At 45.9% G+C, this 20463-nt stretch overlaps 1 protein-coding gene and 1 non-coding gene across 2 annotated transcripts in view; one reads left to right on the top strand and one right to left on the bottom strand.

The window, feature by feature from the left end:
* The window catches only part of SLC17A8 (solute carrier family 17 member 8), a 769865-nt gene that overhangs the window by 391553 nt on the left and 357849 nt on the right, over positions 1–20463 (top strand). The gene's annotated exons all lie outside the window — the stretch shown is intronic.
* LOC138514819 (U6 spliceosomal RNA) lies at positions 9241–9343 on the bottom strand. The gene has a single exon (XR_011281966.1). It is a non-coding gene; the product is annotated as a U6 spliceosomal RNA (small nuclear RNA).

The raw sequence follows: 20463 nt of genomic DNA, 5'->3' as shown, positions 1-20463 counted from the left end.
CTGCTTGAGTATAAAGAATTGTGAGGAGCCAGGAATGAGATACGGACACAGGGAGCTTATGATTGTGGTCATACACATTTATTTAAATGAAAAAAAGGGGTTGGAAAATGCCTCAGTATCCCTAATCTACGGGGTACTTCCCTACCTCAAACAAAACGAATGGGTCTGTTCCTTGTCCAACAAAAAAATAGTTCCTCTGTCCTAAATCCTATTCTGGCCCTCAAACTCTAAAACTAACTCTAAGGTGCAAAGGATATTGTCTGTGGTTCTCAAAAGTGCACACATGTTTGACTCCAACATAAAAAGATGAATCCAAACAAAAGTTAAAAGTGGACAATGTTCAATATTCCAGGCAGTGGCACCCTTCCCCAGATTCCTTTTACCAAAACAAAACGTTCCAACAAACGATAAGCAAGTTCCTTGTAACCCAAGAGGATAACTCCCTTCTCTTGGGATGTTCACAGTTCCCAGGGAAATGGCTCCTTTCTCTTTACATTAAAGACAGTTCAAAATTCTAAGGGCATGTGTCTTTCTTGAGGATACTCTTTTCAATGTGTTACAATTTGGGTGCAGGTCCCAGGCTTGCAGATCACCTGGTATACTCTCCTGCCAGGCTGTCTTTCCACCTTTATAACCCTTCACACTCTCAAGGGCATGGATCTTTTGAGATTCTCTTCTTACTGTACTGTAGTCCGAGTGCAGGTCCCAGACTTGCAGAACACCTGGTATACTCTCCTGCCAAGCTCTTTTCCTTCCTTGCAACCATTTACAATCTTAAGGACATGGGTCTTCCTTGAGATTCTCTTATTATTGCATTTTCTTACACATACATGACCTTGCCTGGTATAATCACCTGCCAGTTATAGGACGCCATTTTTTTTCCCTTCCTTGCACACACCTGGACTGTTTTATATTACACACATTTGACTTTGCCTAGTATACTCTCCTGTCAGGTCCTCTATGCAGTCTTTCAAACACTTGGTTTGCAATTTCATTCAATGCACTTGACTTTGCCTGGTATACTTTCTGGCCAGGGCTTGCAAGCAGTTACTTTATCTTTTATCTCTCTCGTTAATTCTACAGAGCAGCAGACATTTCTAATTAATGGTGGCACCCGGTGGGATGTCCTCTTGGCTTCCTTCCACTCCTCTAAGGCCATCATTAATGTCTATGCTAATGGGACCGTCTTGGTCCAAGGCCCTCAGGCCAACCTTCACCTCTTCGATAGACGCTTCCCACGCCTCATCAACTTCCTCTCCTCTCCTGCTGTGCCCCCTCCTCTGTCCTCGACTAATTTGCCTCTTCCCTCCCTCCCCACCCCCTCTCATGCTCCTTCTTCACCTCTGCAGGGCGTACCTCTGATCTGTACCCCTCCCCGGAAGTCCTTCAAAGATGGCAAACTTCTCCACATTGCCACTCTTAACTCTCGCTCTGCCGTCAAACATTCCTCTGATATCTGCCGCCTTCTTGAGGAACTTGACCTTGACGTACTCGGTCTCACTGAGACATGGTTCACGGCCAGCTCTGTCACCAGCTTTGACACACTCCTACCCGACGGTTACAAGATCCTCTCTGTGCCCAGGCCCAACCGTGCGGGGGGAGGTGTGGCCCTTATCTTCCCTGAGTGGATTCCTGCCACTGTTACTCCCATGCAGACCTACTCCTCTTTTTAATGTCTTGTCTGCCGACTCTCTCTCTCTCCTAGACATTCCCTTACCGTGGCTACTATCTATCGGCCACCTGGTCAAATTTCCTCCTTCCTCTCCGAGTGGGCGGACCTCTCCTCCTCACTCCTGTCCTCAACCACTCAACTCCTCTTTCTTGGAGACTTCAACATCCACCTGGATGCCTCCTGTCCCCCCTCTGGACTCTTTCGCAACCTCTGCGACTCTCTCTCACTCTCTATTCTCCCGTCTGGGCCGACTCATTCTGCAGGGCACACTCTTGATGCCCTGATCTCCTCTGACCTTCCCCTCTCTGTCCCTCTCTCCACTCCTCTCTCCTGGAGTGATCACTTTCTCCTCTCCTCCCACCTCACCCTCCCTACCCCACAGGCAAAGCCACCCCCATCACTGCCACCTTCCTTCTCGGTCATCCGACCCATGAAGCGCGTGTCAGTTGAGGCTTTCGCTGCCACCTTCTTGCCCCCTCCTCCCCCTTCGGCTGACTCCCACCCTGACACAGCCCTCTCCACTCCGCTATATCTGATACTCTTGATATCCTTGCCCCTGTCATGAGAATCCACCTGAAGCCCAAAGCCAAATGTAACTCCTGGTATGACTCGGATCTCGTCACCCTTAAGCGCAAGTGCAGGGTGGCAGAGAGGAAATGGCGTGCTTCATGTTCATCCTCTGACAAACTGGCCTGTCGCCTGCTCCAAAGGCAATACCGGCTCTCCGTTCTCACCAAGAAGAGAGCCCTTATCCAAGCCCGCATCTCTGCGGCATCTAACAATTCGGCCGAACTCTTTAAAATCTGCAAGGAGCTGGCCAACCCTGCTGCAGTCTCTACCTCTCCTGTCCCCTTCCAGGCCCTCTGCACGGCACTGGCCTCTCACTTCATTTCAAAAACTCAGGACATCCTGTCCTCACTCTCCTCCTATAACCTCCCCCCCTCTATTCCCTGCCCTTCCTCTGGCTCTTCTGCAGCCACCCCTCCTCTCTCCTTCTCTTCCTTTCCCCTTTTTTCTGCTGACGAGGTTTCAAGACAAGTCCGATCTATGAAAGTCTCATCAAAACAGGTCCACCCCTGTTCCTCCAAAACTATCAAGGACCACATTGACTCCTTGGCTCCTGCCCTTGCTGACTTCTGCAATCACTCCTTCGCCTCTGGAGTCTTCCCATCCTCTCTCAAGCACTCCCTTGTGCACCCCATTCTTAAGAAACCCTCTTCCGACCCTTCCTGCCCAGCTAACTATCACCCAATCTCTATCACTCCCTTCCTGGGAAAGCTCCTGGAGAAACTGGCCATCTCCCAGCTTAATCTCCATGCTGAATGTGTTGGTAGTCTTCATGACCATCAGTCTGGCTTCAGAGCTGCCAGAAGCACGGAAACTGCTCTCCTGAACATCCGTGAGGACCTGCTCTCGAACCTTGACTCTAACATTCCATGTGTTCTCATTTTGCTTGATCTCTCTTCTGCCTTTGATACTGTCAACCATACCATCCTGCTCAACCGTCTCCGTGATAACCTCGGTATCACTGGTCAGGCTCTGGCGTGGCTGACCTCTTTCCTCTCAAATCGACCCTCCCAGGTCCAACTTGGGTCTTTCCTCTCTGACATCTTCTTCTCTACCTGTGGTGTCCCCCAGGGATCTAACCTCTCTCCCTGGGTGTTCAACCAGTATCTGGCACTTCTCGCCCACCACATCGCCGCTCTCTGCCCCTACTTTCAGTACTATGCGGATGATACCCAACTCATTTTCAGGCTACCCTCGGCCTCCTCTTCTCCTTCCCTCATCTCTGACTGTCTTTCTGCTATCCATGAATGGTGTGCCGCCAACGACCTCTGCCTTAATGCCAGTAAGACTGAGATTCTACTCATCGGCACTCCCACTCCCTCCTTCCCTGCTGCTCTCTGGCCGGCCTCTCTGGGCCCTCTTCCTACTCCTACCTGCAAGGCAAAAAACCTTGGGGTCATCTTCGACTCCACACTCTCCTTCTCTCCTCACATATCCGACGTATCTAAGAAGTCACACTACCAGCTACACCTCCTCAGAGGTATCCTTCCTTTCCTCTCCTTCCCCCAGAAGCTCACTGTCTCTAGAGCCCTGGTTCTCTCTAAGCTGGACTACTGTAACAGCCTCTATCTTAATCTGCCCGCCTCTACTCTCCGCCCTTTGCAACTCATCCAGAACAGGACTGCAAGACTTGTCCTTGGCCTCAAGCCCAGGGACCGTATCTCTCCAGGACTGAAATCACTACACTGGCTCCCAGTGACTGCGAGGATCAAGTTCAAAACCCTCTGCATTGTCCACAAGGCCGTCTGGGGCCTTGGGCCAAAATACCTTCAACTCTCTCTTCCTAAATATCTTCCTTCTCGAGCTCTTTGCTCATCCGCCTCCAACTCCCTCAAGGTCAGCCGCTTCTCCAAACAACGAGTTGGGGGCAGATCTCTTTCCACTGCAGGGGCCTCTCTCTGGAACAGCCTTCCTACCTCCCTGAAACTTGAGGAGAACCACCTCCGGTTCCGGAAGCACCTCAAAACCTTCCTCTTTGCCTCCGCTTTCTCTCCCCCTCTCCCCTGCTAATACTACTGAAACTGTACTGAATCTGCAACTGGGCCATTCACCGTTCTCGGCCCAGCCACTCTCCCCTGCACTGCCTCCACGGCAACCCCTGCACTATGGGACTGTGTCTGTATCCATACAGCCCCCCTTCCCAGCACTTGTCTGCACTTACCTCGCACTTGCCACCAGCTGGCCCTTGTTATGTATGCTTATAACCCTGTACTGCACTTTCCCCTCTCCCTTTCCCCCATGCACTTTTCCCTTCCCCTCTACCCTTGCACTTGCGCGATCTGAATGACACCTGGCCTAGTAAGATCGTTGTCTGTCTTCCCTTGTTCCCCCCCCCTGCCTCGTCGCGCCTTGAAACACTTGTGTATAGGCGCGTTACAAATGCCATATCATATCATAAGTAACCCGGTATATCGTCCGTCTTCCCTGGGCTTACCAGGTACTTTAAGTGCCCCTGAGTCTCTCGGTGTCTGTTTTGCTCAATCTGTTGGCTCGGCGTGTGTCCCGTTAGCCACTGGGCTTTCGCTATTCCCTTCTCTGCCATGTATGCTTCCGGCTGCCACTCCCTCTCTGGCGGCGCTTGTTGTGCATTCAGGTTCCTCTTCTCGCCGTCCGCATTTGGCCTCTCGTCGCTTTCCCTGGCGTGCTTTTCCTCAGCATTTTTGGTGTCAGCACTGCTCTGGCTCTGCAGCTCTCTCTTGTGTCTGCCAGTTGTGGCAGATTTAAAGTTCCCGCCATGATTGAACAACTTCTGTAGACTAGACCGTTGTGTTGGTTTTTCGATCTTAGTCATCTTCATTTTTCCGTCCCCCCTTGTCTGAGGTGTTTGCGCGCTGTTCATTGTATGATGTTGAAGAGGCTGATGTTGGACTCCATTGGGAGTAATCATTAATGCTTCCTGCCTCTTCCTCCTCTCAGTTATTGACATAACTTCCTTTTGCGATATTGGGGAATACTTAAAGTTCTCTTGACAAATAGTTGAGGGAGAGTGTTACAATATGCCATCAGGGCATGTGGAATGGAGGGAACATCTCTAAAAGGAAATGGGGTGTATGTGACTTCCTCCAATGATGTGTTGCTAACCCCTGAGGGTCGCCTCCCCCATGTGGTTCTCACTCCTATAGCTGCCCGCAGTGTCAGGATCAGGTAGCGGCTGCCGTCCCCTGGCCACATGGAAGAGGCTACTTATGGGTAAGGAGTGATGACATCATCAGATTCATCACAGAATGCAGTCTCTTGCTGAGTGCATAGGGCATTTTTGTAACTCTTGAACATGAGTTAACTTTTAAGAATGTATATTAACTTGATGCAAAACTTATATTGTCTTACACCAACTCTGAACATGTTTAATGCCACAATTGCTTTTAACCAGCTTGGTAAAATATAGGTATACTTACAACAGTTTGCCTGTTGACCCTTATTTGATATGCCACCAGAAAATCTGAGTGTCTAAAGCAAAGAACAAGGTCCCATGCACTGGCCTGAGTAAGTTTTGTAAATACCATATTTTTGCCACTGAAATGGTTTGAAACGGTATGGGGTTACAATAGTGTCTATTTCGCTCTCACCGTTAAAACCCATTCCATTAAAAGTATTCTCACTAGGCATTGAACAGATTTGATACTGTAATGTTGTATTCTCCCCATTTGTGAGGGCCCATGATGTTAACAGGGTTTTATGCTTCTTTTCTTTAGTGCTAACACCTCTGCCAGTGCCAGAAGTCATCTAGGATGAGCCATTGCCACAGAAAAAAGGGCAGAGGCCCAACCAACCAGTAACCAAACTTTCTGTCGTCCAATTTTCACTACATTAATTTCTTTGCAGCTGACTTTTTAACCAATTTTATTTTACCACTTTTTACAGCAAAATACAGAGGGGTGTTTGGGTAAGGGAATATGGGGTTTTAAGTGTGAGCGACTGTGTGGGGCAGGGATGGGGAGAGAGAGTGAGGAGGTCTCTCTCTGTATTTTGTGGCACAAGCAGTAAATATCAGTGGTAAAAAGAGCCACAATGAAAAAATGTGCAGAAAAAAAACACATAGAACCCAACCAACCTACGTATGATGACGAAATATAGCAGGAAAAGGAGCAGGGTTCAGAACCTGATTTCGGGGGGCTGGATTCAGAACATGATCTCTAGGGTGGGGTGGAGGTGTAAAGAGCTCACGTGAGCTGGAGGATGACACTTTCATGTTGAAGAGGGTCGGGTGGAGGGCAAGGAGTGGATTGTGATGATGAAACTTATGGACTTTGGGGTACTCGCTAAAAAGGCTGGTGGAAGAGCTTCTCGTTCACTCTGTTCCCCTGGATGCAGCGGCGTAGCACAATATTTGGGGGGCCCCCTTGCGAACCATACTGAGGGCCCCCCAACTCAGCAACAAATCACGTGTTGTGCCACACTCTGGGCCGGCCTAGATTACCAGGCTTACATAATATGCACAAACGTGCTGCAGCAGGGGTACATCGCACACTGCGCCACGAGAAAGATTTAAATATGTGTTTTAATGCATTATACAGCACACTTTCTGACAGAAATGGATAAAAGGACAGAGTTTTTGCAATTGTTTTGTAGGTAACACCAATCCAAAAATCCAATACATGTAAGTCACCAACAGTGCACGGCAACATTAACACTAATAAATATAATGCTTTGCTATTAAAAATTCCATGCCACAATGAAAACATGTCTAACTGTACAATAAAGCATGCCATACCTAGACTGGTTGCACCAAAATGCCAGTCGAAGACATAACACTTATCATGGTTATTTTATCACAGATGCCCAGAAAAATATACAATGCTGCAGTAAGAAATGGCTAGACTAGCAGCACCCAAATGCAAGTCTAGCTTGGTAATCACACTTAGCAGGACTGCTTTATCAGAGGTGCCCAGTTAAAAAAAAGTCATGTCAAACTAAGAAATAACTAGACGGGCTGCACCAAAATGCCTCTCTAGCCACTAATGCAACATATCATGCTTGCGTAGCGTGGACATGGATGAGCATTATGATTTATCACACAATCTCTGAACCCCTCCGCCGCCCCAATGCCCAAAATCAGCTTCTCTGCCCAGAATTACCTCCACATCCCTTTTCCTTGTCCCAGTGCTTGGGTATGAGGCTCCTTGCCTCATAGGTAAGTACTGGGATGAGGAAGAGTGGGACTAGAAGTAATGAAGATCACAGGTAACTAAGCCAGGCATTACCTCCATATCCATCTACCTCATCCCAGTACTTGTGTATGAGTCAAAGTGCCTCATGCACAAGTACTGGGGCGAGGAAGAATAGGGCTATGAGTAATGAAGATAACCAATAAGTAACCAAGGGGTTAAACATAAGTAGTGGCGCAACACCATTTTGCTGACTGGGCATCAGCCTTCCACCACATCCCCCTTGAAATTTTGGTCTATGTTGACTCGACCTGGCTGACCTACAGAGCCGTTGCCAGACAGAACAGGACACATGTGTGAAACGGCATATGGGTTTCGTTGTTAACAAAGGCCCAGCAATTACTAACGTAAAGCATTTTACTGTTAGTACTTGCATTAAAATGCATAATTCTTTAGGCAGTTGAAATCTTGACGTGGGTTTAGTACTTGCATGCCAGAGAAGTGATTGGAAGGGTAGAGAGGAGACAGGAGACTGCCTATTCTCACAGCAGCTCATAAGTGGTGCTTTCAGGCTTACAGGAGAGAGTTAACTGCTTGTAACATTGAAGCTGCAGTGGAATAGTCTCATTAGAATGCATAAAGAAGTTAGAGGTTTATAGTGAAAATGTCGACTGCAAAAATGTCAAAAAAAAGAATGTAGAACTTTTTTTTTTCGAACGTGTTTTTTTAAAAAAAAAATGTATGGGGGGGTTTCCTCCAAGCCCCCCATTTATTTTTACTACCTAAACCCAAAAAAGCATAAAAATAAAAAAACACATTCTGAATTTTTTTTCAACATTCTTATTTTCGACATTTTTGCATTCAACTTTTTTTTCTCGATATTATAACTGGATACCGAAGTTAGATGCCCCACACAAATAAGTTTGCCCCTACCTCACCGCCCATGAAGTTAGCACCTCTTCCAACATTTGAACAATTGGCACCCCCCCAGAAATGTTAGGTTTCGTAGTGCCCCTGAACACAAGCACACACACCATTCACCGTACACACACATTTACATCCAGCCACCCATATATTTAAGTGTGTACCCTTTCACCATGCAGGCACACCCAGGCAGCCACCCATACATTTAAGTGTGCACCTGTTCACCATACAGGCACACCCAGGCAGCCACCCATACATTTAAGTGTGAACCCGTTCACCATATAGGCTCACCCAGGAAGCCACCTATACATTTAAGTGTGCACCCTTTAACTATATACTCACACAGGTAGCCACCTATACATGTAAGGGTGCACCCTTCAGCATTCAAGCACACCCATGCAGCCACCCAACATTTAATTGTGCATGCTTTCACCATACACTCACACAGGCCGTCACCTATTCATTTAAGTGTGCACAATATCACCATACACTCACACAGGCAGCCAACTGTACATTTAAGTGTGCACGCTTTTACCATACAGGCACCCAGGCATCCACCCATACATTTAAGTGTGCACAATTTCACAATAAACTCACACATGCAGCCACCTATACATTTAAGTGTGCACCCTTTCACAATACAGGCACAGCCAGGCAGCCAGCCATACATTTCAGTGTGCGCCCTTTCACCACACACTCAACACGCCCACCCAGCCGCCCATACCTTTAATTGTGCACCCTTTCACCATACACTCACACAGGCAGTCACCTATATATTTAAGTGTGCACCCTTTCACCATACACTTGCACATGTCACAGGGTTGAGGGGAGCCCTATTACTTAAAAGAGAAATGGAAATTTTTTAAATCACTCCGACTTCATAATTAAATTATTTCTGTTAAGCACCGAACTATAATGGAAATAATTTCTTTATGAAGGCAGAGTGACTTCAAAAAGAAACAATGAGTTTTTTTTTTTTTGGAACGCTTCACGAATTTGCGTGTCATCATGGCGCAGGGGCCATGCTAATGTTCTCTGTATCGAGAAACTATTTCTTTTTGAAGTCATAGAGCTCCCCCACCCCATGACATGGAGTCCTCCAGCCTAAAGGCTTCCATGTCATGGGGTGCGAGCAGATCTCGGACTTCAAAAACAAATAGTTTCTTTGTGTAGTCACTTTGCCTTCATAAAGAAATCATTTCTATTATGCTGTAACATAAATAATTTCTTTATGAAGGCAGAGTCAAGAAAAAAAAACGAAAAGACATTTTTTTTTTGTCCAAGGGGTCCCCCTCACAGGACATGTGCTGGCAGGCCCCCCGCACTCCAAGGGGTGCGGGGGCCCCGTTACAGCAGTACCTGGATGCAGACCAGTTACTCTGAGTTGTGCACCCAGAAGCAGCATTTGCATGTCCTAAGTAAAGATGTGTGCCTGCTATTTAGAATGGTGTAATAGTAGCATGTGGCAATTATAGATTTACACTATATTATTTTACAGCCAAGCATGAAGAGCCAATAAAAATTATTCCAACATTGCATGAAATGAGACCCAGCAGCTTTGAATGGCACTGTTGCCTAACTTAGGAGTACCATCCCTTCCACTTCTTTACAAGTCAACCCAGTACCCCATTCTCTGACTGACACCCTGACCAACTGGCCTGACTGTTGTCTCTATTCATACTCATCACCAGCATTACATCTATCCCACTATCAGCCTCATCCATGGCAGCTTCCCCCATAGCACCGCAAACCTTTTTACTGGACAGCGGCAACCCAGTAACTCTCATTCCTCCTTACAACCCCTTGGCAAAGTTGTTCCCCATGGTAACACAAATCCCAGCCCCATGGTTCCAAGAAAGAAGAGCAGTGGTGCCCCCTTGACTGGTTACCTAGTGTGAGTGATTACCTTGTTGGATGATCAGGTCATTGCTAGCTTCTACAGGTATTCCCCTGATGAGATGGTACACACATACTCTTCAAACAACTGAACATTTGAACAGTATAAAGAATTGTGTCAGAAATTCACCTTTCATGGCTTAGACAACAAGGCATCCTTGCCTCCTATTCTAAGGCTCACCATACTGGTGTCGGGAGGGTAGCTCAGGGGCAACACATTTGTCTTGGAAACAAGGCAACACAGAACAACACAGGTTTGAGTCCTGGTCGTGCGCCTAGAGAGTGGTCTCTGGTATTAAGCACATAATAAAAGATGAATTCATTCTTTTGTAGTTGATACTGAACCCTGTGAATGAACACAACTTTGGTTGCCACATTAGCAGACATAGTTTAAATCCATATGATCTTCCTTCATTTTCTTTGAAAGGACAGATTAGTGGGTTAATGGCATACTGCAGACGTTTCTGTACTACCCGTAGAGCCTTTACTAAACACATGAAATTACTACAGAATGCTGAAATCTATTCCAAGGCTGAGGATGCATGCATTCTGCTGGAGTGCACAGTACCCTTACCTCACCCCAAAACTTTTATATGATAATGATTTATAAAGAGCTTCCGCCAGAGTGCTGTGCATAGAGCATATTTACATACAATTTATCACCCAACGGAAGTTGGTACTCATTTATCATCCTCGGAAGAATGAAAGGCTGAGTTGGCCTCGCCGGGATTCAAACCTCTGACCTGCAGATCACACACAGATTGCAGCAGTGAGTGCGTAGCCCACTGAGCTATTGTACTGTAAGAGAAAGGCCGCACATTTCATACACACTGTTTTGTTAATGCTGCAGAATCAGGGCGTCGTTTAGCAGAATGAGTTCTATCTGGTTGAAATCAGGACACTGGATCTCCAAAGTCAAAGAGGATTAACACGACTCCCATTGGAAGATGGAAGAGTAAAAGGGTTGGGTACATGCCATTGATGATCATTTCAGTTCCACAACATGGGCGCATTGGCAACACATGTTTGTGGAACAAGGGGGAAACCTGCATTAGTGCTATGCATTATGCTGTACCATAATGCATCGTAAACGAAAAGTCTTATACTGTATGGCTTGCAGTATGGCTGGAGGAAGGCTGACATCAGTGTTCGAAAGTAGAAAAATGGCACCCATGCGCTGTGTATTGTACATTTGAGTCATAATTAATAGGTTTTTGCATGTACCTGATAACAGAGACAGGGACAGAGCATCAGAATTGAGATTTAGCCCTGAAAAAACTGTGACATTCTATAAAGTATTACGGTATCTGTGAAACACCTATTTGATTTGTTATTTTTTAATTTAAATTTTTTTATTACTTGAATTTTAATCAAAAAGATGTTTTTGATTTTTACAAGGATCTTCCACTCTGAGGATCCGTCGATCAAGGTGTGACTTAATGTATCTTCTCTTGTCTTGTCTTTTCTTCTTCAAGATACTTTGTTTTCTCTCGTCTCGCTCTTCAACTGGCATGTAATTGTCAGAGTTTTGTCCGATCTAGGATGGTCTTCTAAATCTGGAAGCCTCCCCACTCCGGGGTATCTGGTAATGCTGTCACCTCTGTCATTAAATGGGTAATCATTTTGAAGGCTGATTCTATTAACTTCACCATTGTTAGTGTCCATCTCGTTGTCTCTCCTGAAATTAACCTGTTCCACACTGCATCTTCGTCTAGCATTACCGCCCCTTGCAAACAGGATTGCAAATATGTGTCTCTCTTTTGATGTGTCTTTGGGCATCTCAACACTAAATGTTTCAGAATTTCCACTTGATCTTTGTTTTTGCACAGGCGGCAACCGTTCTCCATCGACGGGGAGCGAATTGCCAGGATTTCATGCATCATCAGCAAATTGAGTCTTGCTTTCAGAAACGTACCTCGCATACATTTGTTTGGAAATTTCATACAGTAGTTCTGGGGCGTTTTGACTTTGTTGAATGTCGGTGGGAGATGAGTCAATAGTTTGTTTGCGGTAGCTGTGTCGATATTCGTGATCCAATCCATTAGTTCCATTTGTCGTTTTACCCGGTCAGGGTTGGTTTTCAGATTTTCTTCCGAGCATGCTATTTCCGTAAGAGTTTCTTGCTGTCTATACGCCCAGTTATTGAGTGCCTTGCACGTACCGCTCTTAAGTTCTTCTGCAATGATGTTATAAATTGGCAGGGAATCCGCCATCAGTATTTTTCTGTATAGTCTCATCTTGCTTTGCTCTACCGAAGAAGCCAAGGACACCAGGCCCAATTCTCGTCTGATAGCGGGCATGGATGTCGACTTCGGTAGGCCCAGAACCGATTTGCATACATGGCCTTCCAACTGCTGCCATATCGCACTTGGCATGTTCAGTGAAGCTTCCATGCCATAGATGATAGATTTTTAATATGCATCTGCCCTTGCAGCACAATACTATAATTTTGAAGTGACCTTTGGCTGCCAGCAGAGGTGGAACCACACCTTGGATGAAAGCTGGTTGTTTGAGCTGTCCAGGGGTGGACTGGCATATAGGGGACTCTGGACATTTCCCGGTAGGCCTCTGCACCGTGGGCAGGGGTGGACTGGCCTAAAGGGGACTCTGGAGATTTCCCGGTAGGCCTCTGCACCCTGGGCCTCTTTTATGTGTTAACCACATTTATACCAAAATGTTCTCTCAGGGAAAGGGCTGGGCTTGTTGAAAATGTGTGATATACCGCCATTATTTCCAGGGCCTCTTGTGGTTCCCAGTCCACCCCTGGAGCTGCCTGACACAATGACTGTGTGCCCTAATAAAAGACTTTAGACTGCTTTGTGTACCTGCCCATTATTGCTGGTGGAGGGCTTCAGGGCTCACAAACACACTGCGCATACTGGGTAGACAGAAATTACTCACTGAAAAGATGCAAATCCATATCTTTGCAGTAAGACACAAAGGAGGTCATTTTCTAAGAAATAAAATGTGCATGCTTGGAATCACCAACGTTTGCACTTACATGTTGTTGGGTACACTACATATAAATGTAAACATCTACAAGGCAGAGTGGAAAAATGAACAGTAAAACCAGGCAAAATCACCTTTACTCTTGTAAAAAGTAAAGACTGCCTGCAAAATATGCTTTGCCGGCAGCATTTACCAATGGATTCTTATAGAATCTGTCTGCTCTTTGGAGTGGATTCCACAGGAATCCATTTGTTTTACCCTTGCATGAAAATGCCCTGCAAGCATAAAACAAGGTTTTCACATAAGACAGAGGAGTAAATGGGCAGGGCTGTTTATGTCTAGAGTGCGAGAAGGGGTGATTTTAGTGTCTCTTTAGGACTATCGGCATTGGAAAAAAACAAATAAACCAAACAGAGTTCTGTAGTTTTATGGTTCTGTCTGCCATGTTGTAGCATGCAGGATTTGTGATGTCAGTGAATCTGTGATACCAGAGTGGAATGTCATGTGTGTGGCAGAATGTAAATCTAGGGAGTGACCGTTAGATCTGGTGCAGGCTGGGTGTGCATGTGTTCTGTGTCCTCTCTAGCGTATAACTGAGCTACATCATTTCATTGGTGACAATGCGGTCTTCATTGGAGAGGAGAGGAAAAGAGGTGAGGGGCTGTGGCGGAGGGGGGCAGCCACGACCTTTACAGTCACTGTCCCCCCAAGGCTCCATCTACAGCCATCAAGTAAGAAACAGGGCCGAGCCCAAAAGGGAGTTATTGGAAGGAGGAGGATGCCAGTTCTGGTTCCAGGTGGGAGGGAAGGTCCAGCTGCAGCCATTGTGGGAAGAGCTGATTGTGATATTGGAGCGTCCCAGGAGCATAATCCTAGTCAGGAGGCCAGTGTGATGAATCCTATGGAGTCATCACTAATTCCCCGGTACAGACCTCCTCCCATGTGGTCAGGGGACGGCAGCCGCTACCTGCTCCTTTCCCAGGGGGTGGCAATATGAGGGAGGATCATGTGGGAGGAGGTGAGCCCACTGGAAGAGATGCAGTATTCCCCCCTTTCTCCTTAAGAAAACCCTATGACACCTAAACCTTGATGGCATAGTGCCGTTTTAGTCAACATCCCATTCATACCTCCCTCATACACAACCCGCACATAACATCTCCTGTTTCTGATGTTTTTCTAAGTACAACTCCTAAACAACATTATTTTAGAAATCCCATAAACTCTAGTGACTTCAACTCCTATAAACCTCAAGTACAGAGACGAGGAAGAGGAGGAAGGAGTTGATGCCGATTGAAAGAAACCCAAAGTTGAATGTGCGAACTTGTTGTTTGGTTAAATCACAAGTGTGCGGGACATTTAAAAATGGCATCCGCACGCAAAGTGAAAGCAGAACGGGAGAGGACTGTGCCGTAAGAAGTTCCGAGAACAGGCACATCCATGTGGCAGCTCGCAAACATGAGAATCACATACCGACGTGGCGAGACGGAAGGAGAGGTGAAACAGGTACCTTTGGAGGACTGTCGGAGTATCGGGAGCGGAAGAGGAGCTCCTAGAGATATGGCCGTGCCCAGAAGCAGCATTCTCCAGTATAGGTCACAGTGAGAAGATGGCAGGTGAGCGTGGAGATGAAAGGAAGGCTGGAGGAAGGTCAGAGATGTCAAAGTGAGGAAAGTTGGAACAAGTATTATGTTAAGCAAGCAAATAGAAACACAGTGAAGTGATACAACTGTGCTATATTTAAAGGACAGTGAACCTGATAAGAAGTCATGGTAAAAGAAATACACCAGGCAGTAGACATTTGGGGTTGGGGGGGCGGTACCTGGCAGAGAAGTACACCAGGTGATCTGCAGGACCCCAGAGAAGAATTCCTGGTACAGGAGTATACAAGGCAATCTAACCGAAAGCACAGAAAGTTATAAGACATTGTGGCAAGATACCTGGCAGGGGCGTATACCAGGGGATCTAAGAAGTCCATAAAAAAGTCCTGGCAACCAAATATACCAGGCATTTGGGACTTGAATAAAACATTTACAATTGTGGGAAGAATTCTGGCAGGAGGGTACACCAGTGGATCTGAAGAACAAATAAAAGGATACCTGGCAGGGGAGTATACCAGGAGATCCACCAAAGATGCAAAATGAAAGCCCAGGCAGCCAAATAGACCAGACACTTTGAAACTAAAATAAGAACTTTCAAAATTGTGGGAAGATACCTGGCAGGGCAGCACACCGGGGGATCAGGAGAGCCAAAGAGCCAAGCCAAAGGATTCCTGGCAGAGGAGTACACCAGAAGGGCCAATCAAGTTGTAAAAAGGAAATATACTCATGTGCAAAATAGCTGGCAGAGAAGTAAACCAGGGAATCTAGGAAGCACATGAATGAGGTCTTGGTGAGTAGAGGCATCCAGCATTTGAAGTTGTGAAGTTGCATACATACTTTTTTGGATAGGATACCAGCAGGGGAGTACACCAGGAAATCTGAAGAGCTCACAAGAGGATGCCTGATGAAGAAGCACATCAGGTAATCCGCCAAAGTAAAAGAAAGTTAAATAAAACCCTGTGTGGAATTTGAATGAGAATTGTTGTACAAAGAAACTAAGGAGCAGCTTAATGTTATAAGACCCTTTTAGTAAATCCAGTACTAAGAAACCAAGGAAGAGCTCAATATTATGGAATATATTGTTTGTACAAGAATGTTCTGAATCTAATTTAAAGAACAAAAGAAACTGTTGTTTGAAAGAGACACCTTTGCCATCCTATCTGAACATCAAGAAACTATTATTTGAAAGAGACACTGTTTCTATTCTACTTAAAAACCCAGGGGAAAGGAATCCCCCTCTGGATCCAAGGGTTTCTCCTTGGAAAATACTTTTATGTTGGATTTGCTCATTTACTTTTGATCATGAACACTTTTTGCCTACTATAAGTCAGAGACATTTCCTTGCACCCTTAGTTGTTTGTTTTTAATGTGAGGGCCAGATTAGAAAGTTTTGGACACAAGGATAGACTATGGGCCTCATTACAAGGTGGGCGGTAAGGGTTACCGGGCAAAAAGGCTTTGTGTCTTAAATGTGATACCTACTTCTCTGGGATCCTAAACAGTGGTGACTTTTTTGGCACCTGACCATGAAGGAGGAGTAAAGTGGTAAAAAAACAAAATAAGATGAAGAGCAATGGTTATTGTATTGAGGCTGATATCGTTTACAATATTTTTTTATTTGTAGTGGCCTTACCTGTTGGGAAGGGGCTACAGGTCCCTCTATTTTGGAGGAGAGGTTTGAAGTCTAGGTTTGGGAGGCCACTTACTTAGGATTGTGTTGTATTTATGGCATGGACTCATGTGTAGGTTAAGTGGAGTCAGTGTTTTTCCCATCCTTTCTTATTGTATTACTTCCTATTCGGTTGTCTGGGTCATTTTGATTTGTGGGTGATGGGTGGTCCTCATGGATTGGATTGAAGTTGTGGATGTGGGGTGAGCGGCATGGATTGGTAATTGGACTGGTAGGTGCAGGGTGGTCGCAATGTTTAGTTTTGGCACTCTTGGGTGCAGGGTGGTCTGCATGGGTTAGTCATTGGACGAGTGGGAGTTGCTGTCTTGTCTGTTTGTGTTAGGGATTGTCTGTTTGTGCTAAGGAATGTCCAGCATGTTTATTTTCTGGGTTTGGGATGGTGTATATACATTGTCACTCTGTCATATTTCCCAGGTTTGTGGTATCACCAGTTTCGTGTGTTTTTTGAAGACGTGTCTAGGTTGTTATCTTCTTGGTGTTTTTAGCGGTGTGAAGAATTTCTGGTCTAGCCAGTTGGATTCCATGGATGTACTTGATTTCAATATTCTTTATTTTAGGATGTGGTTTACGCCACCTGCCTCACTCGCAGTGCTATGCCATGAGGAGCTACTAGGGTTAGCCTGGTCTGTTTGGGCATGGTTTATGCCATTAGCATTTCTAGCTGAAGGGAGATGCATTGGCTTATTTGGGCTTGTGGTTAGTTGTGTGCCACATGGAGCAATGCAGCAGGGGTATTGCGTAGATTTTGGATCCAGTGGTTTTGGTATTTGTGTTTGGTGTGTGACCTCAGGCTGCAGTGGGAGGCTGTGAAAGGCTTCTAGCAGAGCGCTACATGGCCTGGCTGGTGTTTTCTTCGGGTGGTCACTGTTGCTGTGAGGAGCTGCAAAGGCTTGTGGCTATAGATACAGGCTTGGTTAAATGTTCTTTTAATTGCAGGGGGACTGGGTGTAAGTTGTTCAATCAAGCTGCTGGCACACCACTGTGTGCAGTAGATATAGGTTCACATGTTGCATGGTAATTCTGGACTGTTTGCCCTGTGTGTTTGGCAGTTGTTTTTTATTTGTTGCCCTTTCGTTTTCAGGGTTCTGACTGCACACAGTTTTGGTTGCCTTCTGTGTTCCCTGATGTATCTAGGTCCTCTTTCACCAGCTTACTTGGTGGTCACTTGTAGTCTGTAGTGGTGTATGAGGGTGCTTTTCCTGATGCTGGGTTCATGTTGTAGGATGATAGGTGTGCAGTGAGTGTTTGTTTAGTGATGTGCTGCATGGTGTGTCTGTGGTGTTGCTTCTTTTTATCTTCACTGGACTTTCATGGTGAAGTAGTTTGTTGGTTGATGTTATAGCAAAAGGAGTGGTGTTGTACTTTTATGTTTCTGGCTTCCATGGAGTAGCATGCAGGGTCTGTGATGTCATAGTGGAATGTTAAGTCTGTAGCAAAGTGAATGTTCTGGGAGTGGCAGTTAGAACAAGGGCGGTTTGGGTGTTGAGTGGCCAGTGGTCTGTGTTCCTGTACCTTACCTATTGTACTTACCTCATGTTTACCCGAATTACCAGTGGATATGAAGTAACAACAATAGGTAAGTAGAGCGACAGAGGTTACTCATCTAAACAATGGGTCTCATATCGTGTGTCAGTTGATATTTCAAATGTTATTGACACATACAGTGCTTCTTTTCTTCTGAACCAGATCTGCAGTGTCTGTTTGTTACGAAAGGCCATTGTTCCCAGTTCCATGAGACAGGATGTACTTGGTTACTGAAGTAGTGCTTTTTAGACATTTTTAATACAGACCCCCAATCTCGAAAAAACCCCATCCAATATTCAAATCCAAGAAGCCAAAGTCTTGCATAGTTTGTGCAGAGTTTAAAATATGGCTTCCATTTTTGGAGTTACAGATGTATTACTAGATATGATGTTGCTACTTTCTTTCCCTTGGACATCTTGCAGGCTATACCCCAGTTGCCCTTTAGCAGGTTTGGCATTTTTGAAAAACCCAATTGTATGTGAAACTATATAGATTATTTCTATGAGTTGTTTGACTGCAAAATCAGGCCTTTTGTACTGCTTGCAGTAGTCCTACCCATTCCCCATGTAGTAAATGCTACCTAGCCCATATGTGACAGATGGCCTCATGAACACACAAAGTCTAAAAGCCAGTCCATGGGTTTTCATTATAATTTTTAAGGGGGTCCAACACATGGCTGTCTCTTTCATGGTCCTCCTAAGTGTACCCAGATATGCAATGATGTTGTTGAGATTGTGTCAGACTCAGAAACCCTGCTCCTTACACTCTCACCTTCTCTCCATTTGCTCCCTCTCTTTCTCCCTCCTCCCCCACCCTCTTGCCTGTCCCTCTGGTCATCACATACTCTCTCTGACCTTCTCCCATCACCTTTCTCCTCCCCCTCTTCTCACCTCTCACTACACCCATCTACTTACCTCTCACTACACCCCTATTCTCATCTCTCACTACACCCCTCTTCTCTTTCAATACACATCTCTTCCCACCTCTCGCTAGCACCTATTCTCATCTCTCACTACACCCCTCTCAACACCAGTTACTATACCTGTCTTTTCAAACTATGCCTTACCATACTCTCTCCACCTATTTCTTATCACTAGCTTCACCCCCTTTCTGTTTCATCCTACCCACACCTCTACTCCCACTACCACCTTGCACTCTCACCACACCCTACCTCATACACTCCAGGGGCATTGCTGGGGGGGGGGGGCGGTTAAGGGGGCTATAGCTTCAGGAGCTACAGCCAAAAGACTAGCTAGCCCCCAGTCCCAACAGTTCTGACATCAGCTTAGCCCCAGGTCTTTTCCAGACCTAGCAACTCCCCTGATACACTCTATCTCTCATTTTTACTCTTTCTCTAATTCCCCCTACACATCTCTCCCTATCTTTATTTCTCTCTTTCTCACAGACCCTTTACACACACACCCTCACCACACTATATTCATACAACTGGTAAAATATCTCACCGCACACTGCTCCAATTTAGCTACCAACTCTTCAGCACTTTGCTCCCCCACTCGTCCTCTGCCTCGTCTCTTGGTCCACCTTCATGCCTCCTGACCTCACTCCTGCAACCCTCACTCTATTTCGCCTTCACTCCCCTTTTATACTGTGTTCATGTCTCCACCTTACGCTTTCACTGGTTGCTATGCTCACTTGACTCTACGGGCCAATCTGTGTCTGTCTTTTTCCCAGGGGCTGAGTTACACAGTTGACATGCTTTCAAAGCCACTTTAAGCCACACCTCCTTTTACAGCATGGTTTTGTTTGCAGATCTGATGGTGTGGTAGTAGCCTCCAATTTCATTTTCCATTGCCCCGCCATTCACCTGGGGTACGTCTGAGGTTGGTGGGTCAGCTGTTGGGTGTCTCATTTCTGTTTGGCAAAGAAATTCCCACTTCGTTCTCAGCCTGTTCTTGATTCCATTCTTGTGGCTTCTGTCTGGGTTTTCTTGGTTGCTCTCAGGTGCACTGTGCACGTCTTAGCCCTGAAATGGAAAAGGGAGAACACTGGCCAGAATATTTACTGGGATGCTTAAGAGTGGCACCCACAGTGAGATTCAAGGAACCAATGGGTGTTTCAGGGACTACCCCAACTTCCACTCCCTGCATTAGGACAGGTGTGGATTCTGTCCCGGTAACCCCCCTGCACCAGGTTGGTAGGGGTTCCTCGCCTGTAAACCTTTTCTGTTACTGGCTATCCTGTGGAACTTGACATGGAGGTATTTTGGGACACTGATAGGATATATCCTCAGGGTTTCATTAGAATGTCTATGATAGTCCAACTATTGGCCATCCCTCTCTCTCTTGTCTTCCCATGGGCTTCCTCCACGCCAGCCCAGGGTCCCTATTTCCCACGATGATGAGCATTAGAGGTCTGTAACCCCTGCTGTCTACTATCTTCTCTTGCTAGCTGTAAGGGCCTAAAGACAGAAGCCTTATCTTACTGGCTCCCTCTGGGACTTCCTAAGGGTATCATAACCTTCAACAGATATTACATGATTTTGTTAAGATGGCCCAGACTCAGATACATTGTTGCTTA

The sequence above is a fragment of the Ambystoma mexicanum genome, chromosome 12 (genome assembly GCF_040938575.1).
Source record: "Ambystoma mexicanum isolate Mex_15411 chromosome 12, UKY_AmexF1_1, whole genome shotgun sequence".
In the NCBI taxonomy this organism is placed as follows: domain Eukaryota; kingdom Metazoa; phylum Chordata; class Amphibia; order Caudata; family Ambystomatidae; genus Ambystoma; species Ambystoma mexicanum.
This window is presented reverse-complemented; position numbering and strand designations above follow the sequence as displayed.